Consider the following 8932-nt stretch of genomic DNA (forward strand, 5'->3'; position numbering starts at 1 on the left):
GTCGTTTGATATGATTTAAAAATAATTAACACTGACCGATGACGGAACTATTAGGCTCATTAAAATCCCATAAAGAACCACCAACCGGCACCCACCACGTCTCGCTCATTAATACGGCCGATTCCGGTTGATTAATATTGGACATAATTTGTGCTTTCCCCCTGTCGTACCACAGTTTTATAGCTTTACGACGCAAACCACCGGTGAACTATTTGCGCTACAAGCTATTGATCTTCTGCCGGTTGCTTACACCAGCCAGAAATGGCCAAATCTAGTCCATCCGTGATCGGCGCGTTTCGTAGCCGGTGGTCCTTCTTCTCGGGCTGGTCCTGCGAAATTTGTCTTTTCCCCGTGAGCAAGCAGCAATATGCGACCGTACGACGACAATTAAACGGGCGGTTCGAGACAGTCGGCATGCAAATTTTTCACCATGCGACCTAACAAGTCGTAAAACGTCATCGTGGCTCGACTGGCCGGCCGAAAAGGGGAAATAAATCGTATCCGAATTGGTAACAACCGGGCAGGCCTTTAAACTAAGACCGGGAGTTTTGGGAGCATTCGAGGATGTGCACAGGAACTCCGCCTAACCTAAGAGAGCTGCGGGCATCGTAAAACGGTAATGTGAATTCATTTGAATACATATGAATACATTTGCGATGAGCACGGTCAGGTTTCGGTTAAAGGTAAACGATGTCCGTACAATGTGTTTTTTGAGCGATCAATGAAAGTAAATGCATCTTACGGATACATGTTGGCTGTTTTGTAACGGAAGGTAAAGAAGCGGAGATGAATCGTTCGTAACATCTTTTACCTGAAAGAAAAATAAAATAAAAGAAAAAGTTAGTATAATAGGTTCAGAGCAAGTATTAGAATTTGTATGCTAAATTATAGTGACATAAAGAATTCAGAGCCGATAAGACTCTTCTACAAAACTACACTGTATTTATCAACAACTCTATGTGACGGGCCATCTTGCCGATCACAAGTCTCCAATGACCTATAAAAGATATAAAAATTGTCTATCTCTCTTGCTTAATCCTATTTATGTTGAGGTAAAACTCTCTTGCTGGAATCTTGGCACTTCTACATCTACCCTCTGTATCCTACTTTTCCTCTAGTGGAGCTTTCCATGCTGATCTGATTTAGAAGGCAACACCCTAGCCACGCTCCGAGTATGACAGGAACACCCGGACGGGTTGTAAAACTGCCGATCGGCACGATCACGTTTCCTTCGATCACCCACCTAGCCTCCTTCGTTCCATACTCTTCTTCTGCTTCACCTTTAGCCAGTCCACATTTGTTTCCCACTGGCCTGAGAACGTCCCGAGTCCCTCGTGGTGGTCCCAGATTATTGCCGGTTACGAAAACCATTCAGAGTCGCGAGACAACCCACCGAGGGGCCAATTGTTCGAACAACCGCTACCGCTACCGTTCCATAGCCGTTCGCATAAAATCGCAGCTCAAGAAGCTGCTCACGATCACGACCACGGCGAAAAGAAAGATGTCAAAACAAATGTCATTTGTCTCCTGGAGGTGAATAGCGCTACAGATCTCGAGTCGGTCGGTTGAACTGCTTTTTTATTCTACATCACGACATTTAAAATTAGTCACTCGGTGACGTGTCGCCCACAGCCGGTGGGAGAAGATTGAAAGGAAGAAGAACTTAAAGTTTTATTAAACTTGATCTTTTAAATCAAACGCTGACTGTAGATCGGATGATACTAAAGGAACTATAAAACTTGATGATGTGATTTGAGTAGCTTTGCTTTAGAGACACTGTGCTTTGTTGGCCGGTTAGGACCTTATCTTGTGCAAACTCCAAATTGCTAAGCTTTTCAAAGAGTCACCACAGCACGCGACTCCACATACAGACTGGCGTGGCATTTTTGCTACGGGATTTGGTCACAACAAACATAGCCGTCCACCAAGCAACCAACGCGACTGTCCGACCAGCAGACCAAATAATAAACCAGCAAACTCAGCTGTGACGCCGACCAGCTAGGGACACAACACACACGCACTCAGGGCTTAGACATCATTCTTATTACGTTCTTAACCATTGCCATTGCCCAAGGTTGGTGGACAAACATCCGGCGGATAAAGGTAACTCTGGGGACAGAAGGGCGGTGCTGGATGATGATGTGGTCGTGGTGCTAGAATGGCGGACAATCCTGAACGGCTCAGGCGAGCAGAAACTACACTCCCAACATTTCAAACAACATATCACCGTTATTTGAATTACGCAAAGAAACGTGAGCTCTTATCGTGTTTCCGGGACCGACACCGGATATGGTGTGGATGGATGCGTGGAACATGTTCTAAATCGTGTTATCATGTGTTGACTTCACCTGAGCCTAACATGAGAAAGTTTTACATCCACTAATTATTAGTGGAGTTTTTTTTTTCGAAACTACTCACTGCAAACAAATTTCCAACCATTCTTCCAAACCCCTATTTCATGACGGTAGAAAGCTATTGAAATTATTATTCCACTTCTACCGACAACGATAAAACTATTTTATGACCTCATCATCGAACAGGCGTTTCCGGCTACAAATGAGTGATTTCATTCACACCAGCGCCAAAATGAGAATGCACTAATACGCCCAGGAGGATTGGCTCGCAGGTTCATGATGCCCGCTTTGTTGACTCATTAGCAAGCTACCGGATATAAGCATCGTGGTCCAGTTGGCGCCATCCCACACTGAAAGCGTCGTCAGTCTGTACAATAAAATTCGTTGTTCTACGTGCTCTAGCAACAGCGATCGTTTGTTGAGCTTTTAGCAATATAACAGAACCTTAGTATCCACAAGCCGTTCACTCCGGGAAAGGGGGGGCCAGCTTTTTTTAGTGAGATGAACGTGCAATGACAAGTGTTAAAACAAAAACATACTTGCATTATTACCGGAGAAAGAGGAAGAGGCAATTAAATTCGAACCATTTTAGCAGCTTGCGTGATGTAATCGATTAATGCCATCGGAGGTGACTATGGCGAGAACAATTGAATTCGACGATCTTTATTTCTCACCAAAAGTGGTCAGAGTATGTAACGCTTCAACCTCTCTTAAGGGCATCTGGAAGTCTACAAGCAGAACCCAAAAAAAAACAACGAATGACATCAACGACCGAACAAGCGCCGAGCCAGCCGTACTGCGAATGACTTCCGACGATCCGGATGAATATTGTGTCTGTTTCCTTGTTTTGTTCCTTCTCTCTTCTACCCTCAGACACACCAAAAAAAACACACATACATACGTCACCCGCATAACCTTTTCGAAAGAACAATCCCAAAAAACGGCACTAAAGCACGAAGTCGCAGAACAACCGCCGGAGGTTCATTTCGTATGCATGAGCTAACGTTCTGACATTGGGTCTGACCTGCACAAAGGAACACATACACGCAACATTATGCTTCACCGCGAGTAGTGAGGAGGCATCTCACGTAGTTGAATATTTTATGTACTCGGGGCCCTTTTTCGACTACCACAGCAGACTCATAGGATCGGTCATTTTGAATCCTGGAAGTTGAATTTGAATTAAAATTTCACTTGATCTTTCATGAAGCTATCACCACAGAATATCAAAAGTATATCCAACTAATCAATTTGATGTATCGTTGATCATGTTGAAATATTACAGATCTCTATGGAATGGAGCTCACAAATATCTATCACTAGACCCCGAACTAGACCACGAAGCGCCTTAGCCACAGTTGCACGCTTCCAGAATATTAAACTTAGACAGCTTAGGCGACAGATCCCACCTTCTCACACAAACTTTCAAGTAGCTTGACGCCTGGAACAACAGCACACGCCAAGAGTAAGCCTTCCCCTTCGCATCAAACAAAAAAAAATCTCCAATGACATCGAAGAAACAGTTCCTGAACCAGTTTTTTGACAAATCCGTAACGATCGTTTTCCTTTGCGTCGCTCATTTCTGTCCCACAAGAAGGATTTACAGCAACGAAAGGAAGAATAACAACAAAAAACTGCCTGCCAATCTGTCTCTACCACTCTTCCCACTTGCCAAGGGATGAATATTTATGAGCACGACACAGCGTTTATCGATTAATGACCACCGGGTGAACGGAATTTTTGAAAAGACTTCTTGGTTGAGCCCTCCTTCTTCCGGATCGTGATTGGATTTATCTTTCCACCAGCTCTTTCCAGTGTGCTAAGTACATACATACTGCAGATGTCGATTGCTGACGGTGGCCCCACGTGTAATGGGACATTACATCCTAGCCCTACTTCATCCAGAGAGAGAGAGAGAAAGAAATGTCACCAGCATTTGGTTTCTTGGAACGAATTTTTAAAAATGCTTTTTTCGTCTTGTTTACCTGTCTTCTACTGTCCGCCTAAGCACACGAGGGCCAAAACGGAGTCATTTTCCAACCACTATTTGATCAACTCTTAGCTTGCACATAATACCGACGTTTCTTGGAGCGAAACCTCCGTGTTGACCTGACTGCAAGCCCCAGCCAGATCTTAGTGACACTCGAACAAATATTCCGCCCAGGTTCCAGCAGATGGTGCAGTACAGTGCAAGCAACAAACCTCGAGCTTTTCAGACCTTTCTGGGGGCCTTCTGCTGTTTACCTTCCCACACCCAAACTGGGACCTGAGAGGTTCCGGAATTGCTGGGAGGTCTTAGCAACGCGGTGTCATACCCTTGTTTGTTCTACACTCTGACCTGCCGATAATGCTCCATCAAGTGGGTGGGAAACAAACTGAGCGGACTAAATAATTAACGTCTGTTAGAAGTGCAGCTGTGCAGATGCTCGTTCGGTAAAAAATTAAAAAAAAAACAACACATCCACAGGGCGTTCCAGTGTTAGTTCCGGTTTTTCCTAAGCTCAATATTCTTAATAAGGTCGTTACATTCGTCATTTATTGCGACTACCGGAGTTCTGTCTATATCTGGATTTATCGCCTGAAGTTTACCCAGAAGACATCGTATTACTAACTCCAAGAGGTTCGCATAAGATCATAAGCCACAAGGCTCAATTTATAAGCCCTTTTGGTGCGCTTTTCTCGTCAAACAATTTATTGCGCCCACCATTAAGACCCACGCAAATGGTGCAAATTTTGTTAACCTCCGTACGAGCTCGGCATGATTTCGAACACTATCCGGCCGGGTCCCTGCAAAACTTTCTACACCACCTGGGTCTTTTTCCCTGCTTTTAGGTTTATGCTACACTTTCATGCGCGCAATTGTAATTCTCGCTGTCACCCGTTTACTTTCCTTTTTTCCTTCTTCAACCGCGCTGTTTTTGGAAAGGAGCCCCATCGCCCTGGACAATGTCAATAGTACGATTCCGTGTGCAATGGGCGTATAGCGCAACTCCTACGCACCCTGCGCCGTGTACGTGACAACGGGTGGCTTTTCATGAATCGAGGGCAAACCGCTTCCCGGGACCACTTCACACAATTGAACCTCGGGCAAGAAACCGAACTTACGCGGGATGCGCTTTGTGAAGGAAGCCCGACACGACAACTAGGCGCCCCCGGGAAGGGCGATCCCGGAGCCTTCGAAGCCTACACAGAAAACGTTCCCTAGCAGCGGGAGACACCGTTGTGAAGAAGACGATCCTACCTCACAAGCGATGCTGCATACAATTGATGTTATATCGGTCGACAGAGCGGAGGATGTCCGCTGTACCTCCCACGGACGTCTGTCTGGAAAACTGTCTGCGCGGAGGGGGGAACAGAGAGGCAGACCCAAGGGGAGAAGCGAAAGGGAACAATAACGATGGGCCATCGTAGCAGTTTGATCGCTTTGTTGGGGTGTTAATTCCATTAGCATAAGGAAGTTGTTCTCCGGCCCACAAAGCATCGTCCTCAAGTACAATGCATTCACGATAGAGATGAACTAATGAATCAAACTAATCTCCCCGTGAGGGTTTGCCGTATCACAAAGAATTCATAAAGGAGACGTGTAATTCCGCACCTTTCGAACGTATTTCTGTGCGGTCACCGCATCGCGAGCATGACGCCAAATCCGAGACTTACAATGTAATGAGATAAAGAGAAGAGAAAAACGCGCCTTCAAGGGCGTTAGTGCAACTACAGGTAGCCGAGCCTGACCGAGACCCTCACCAGCGTGTAGCTGCAACGTGCACTGTGTAAATTGTGTGCAGCGCTCACGCAAACAACGGCCCGACGCGGGAAAGGTAAATCGAACGTTTGAAAATACACGACAAACAGCAGAACGCGAAAGAACTCGGCAAACAAAGCGCTTCCTGGTGTCTGGTTGGGAAGAAAGTCCCTGGTGCTGTGAGAAGGTATCGGTGGGTGGTAGACCTTTCAAATGAAATGCAGATGCCCTAACAGGCACATGTGAAACAAGAGGAGTTTACACCTTTAAGCTTGAGCTTCTTGTTGAGTGACTTATTTGGTGGACGCTAAAGAGGGCTTCTCTGCACGAAATAATCACGTGTGGAAGCATGCTTAAGAGGCTGTGTGGTATTGTGGCATGTAAATACTAAAATTAAACAGCATATAAACGTATGCTATAATGAATTTAAACCGTCGCCCTGTTAAGGACAGCTTATTCTAACAATTTTATCGAACATCTCAACTCTCACTCCCTCCAGAATCGAAAAAGGAACACACGGGCGTGGGTCGTAGGCGTCGATTAATGAAGAGCATGGTATAGAAAGGCACGACTCAAACGCACCACACCATACACAATACAAGCTGGTACAAGATTGAATTCGCAATCAGCAATCGTTTGTCAGCTCGATCCATCAAACCAACAATCACACGTAAAGCGTATGGAGCTTGGCTGGCCAAAAAGAATACCCTAACCTGTTGCCCCCTTTGGCGGGTCGACATTGGTCCCCGCGACAACACTCGGTTCGACTGGGGCGCCTACGCAAAATAAGCAAATGAATCCTCTGGCGACGGCGTAGCTTATTACCTGGTCGGCGGAGGAACCTCTCTAACGCGCAGTAAAATACCTGCCCACAGAGGTTGCGCGCTCCCAACAAGCACCACACTTCAGACTTCATTTAACTGGCAAACTTGTTCGACGAGTTCCCGGCTGCGAACGCTAGCCTCACAACGGGCAATGATGCTTCGTCATGAGACGAGTGTGTGGCATCGATAGTTTGAAGTCATAATTTTTCGTAATAACCATCCGAATGGACAATTTACAGCCATCGATCGATCGAGCGGGAAAGATCACCGGAGCGGATTCGAGGACTTTTTGCCAGCAGCAGCAGCAGCATGACGAATCTTCAAGCGCACTTTAACCCATAAGTTACTGTTAATTTATACCGCCAATTGGCAACAGGCCAGGCTCGATTGAGTTACCACACGATGACGCTCCCACCGATCATTGTTGTTACATGCGTCACAATAAAATGGGTTAAAATATTTATCCTTCTCGATAGCTTCGGGACACTTCAACACTTTTTATTCTTCATTGCTGGGAGATTACAATCGGGAAGCGATGCATCTTCTGTCCCACACACACACACACGCACAGGTGACAGCTAAGCAACAAAAACATGACAACAAATCCGCTCGCAAGCGTCCCCACAGTCAAAACAAAGGATTTCAATCGGCCGCAAGCGATGAACCGGCGGAAGTGTAGCATCCACAAGTTTCCTGCCGAGACGAGCCCCGAAAAGAAAAAAACTATTTTAACAATAATTAGAGTTCTTCGACATGGAAAAAGCATGTCATCGTACGTACGCAGCGCATACCACTAACGATACGATCGTTGCAATCCGTCCAGGAAAAAGGAAACCGTTTTTTCCGTCCGATAATCCGATTCCGAAAGCAAAAAAAGAGCAGCCACAAAAATAATGAATTGTCCCACGATGGGAACCGCAGAACAAAACTAAAAAAACCCAGAAAACGTATCGGAAATCGGGCTGGTGTCCGAAACGGCGGCACATGATACACGATACGGCTAAACGATCTGCCCTTTTTATGCTGGTTTCATCATCGAAAGTGATGGCCCAGGCTGGGTGACAAGCGATCGACAGGGGACAAAAAAGGCGCAAAAACTCAGCTGTGGCGCAACGACGAGCAACAGATCGGACGGTTTTTTGTCCAATGCATTTCACCATTCTTTGCCATCGTGCCTTAGAACATGTCGGTTTTGTCTGAGGGAACGCAGAGCGCGCAGTAGGGTCATCATTCAAACGGAAAGAATCTTCCAAATTGATGGCACAGAACTAAGGAAGTGAACTGGAAACTCGTTTTTTTATCCATTCGGGTCAAACTAACCGTGCATAGACGGGAAAATTATTATTGTGCTTTGTTAAGCAGAAAAACGACACACCACAGAAACGGTAGACGGTAATGAGATGGCCAAACGGGAGGGTGCGCATTCAAACAATACACCCTACTTCCGGTACTTCAAATTCCGGTGGTCAATAAAGAACGGATGTGCTTTTTCTCTTGTTGTATTGTTGTCGTCTATTTGATTACTACGTGTCACGATCGAGCATAACGTAGAAGCGTTATTCGATACAGTAACGTATGCGTTACCAAAAGTCATCGGTCTAGAATTTGTTTATACCCTTTTAACTGTGGTAGAAGATTTATTGGACAGCTGTCCGTTATCGAAGACTGAAACCCAAACGAAATTTGTTGCCTTAAATCTATCTTCCGACATTGGTCACAATTTTATTGGTGCAGTGTGAATGAAAATAAATTTTTCCTCCGAAACGACATTCACCGTGCAAATAACACTAAAACTACACACACACACACGTGCAGTGACATCAGCATAATGTTTCGCGCCCTTCACCCTTTTGCTTGCACAGTTCGACACACGTCGAACTGCAGCGGCGGTTCACGTAACATATCGGATTTCATTCATTCACGCCGTAAGCCGACGCCGAAAGCCCGAATGTCGGAATGACCAAACGACGAAACAGCGTGTGTGCGTAGGCCGGCCGGCCAGCCGCCACAGA

At 45.8% G+C, this 8932-nt stretch overlaps 1 long non-coding RNA gene across 1 annotated transcript; it reads left to right on the forward strand.

Moving 5' to 3' along the window:
- Positions 1 to 6116: 6116 nt before the first annotated feature.
- On the forward strand, positions 6117 to 7849 carry LOC118516932. Its single transcript, XR_004908170.1, has 2 exons — positions 6117 to 6476; positions 6596 to 7849. It is a non-coding gene; the product is annotated as an uncharacterized LOC118516932 (long non-coding RNA).
- Positions 7850 to 8932: the final 1083 nt, after the last annotated feature.

Source organism: Anopheles stephensi, unplaced genomic scaffold (genome assembly GCF_013141755.1).
Source record: "Anopheles stephensi strain Indian unplaced genomic scaffold, UCI_ANSTEP_V1.0 ucontig42, whole genome shotgun sequence".
NCBI classification, from domain to species: domain Eukaryota; kingdom Metazoa; phylum Arthropoda; class Insecta; order Diptera; family Culicidae; genus Anopheles; species Anopheles stephensi.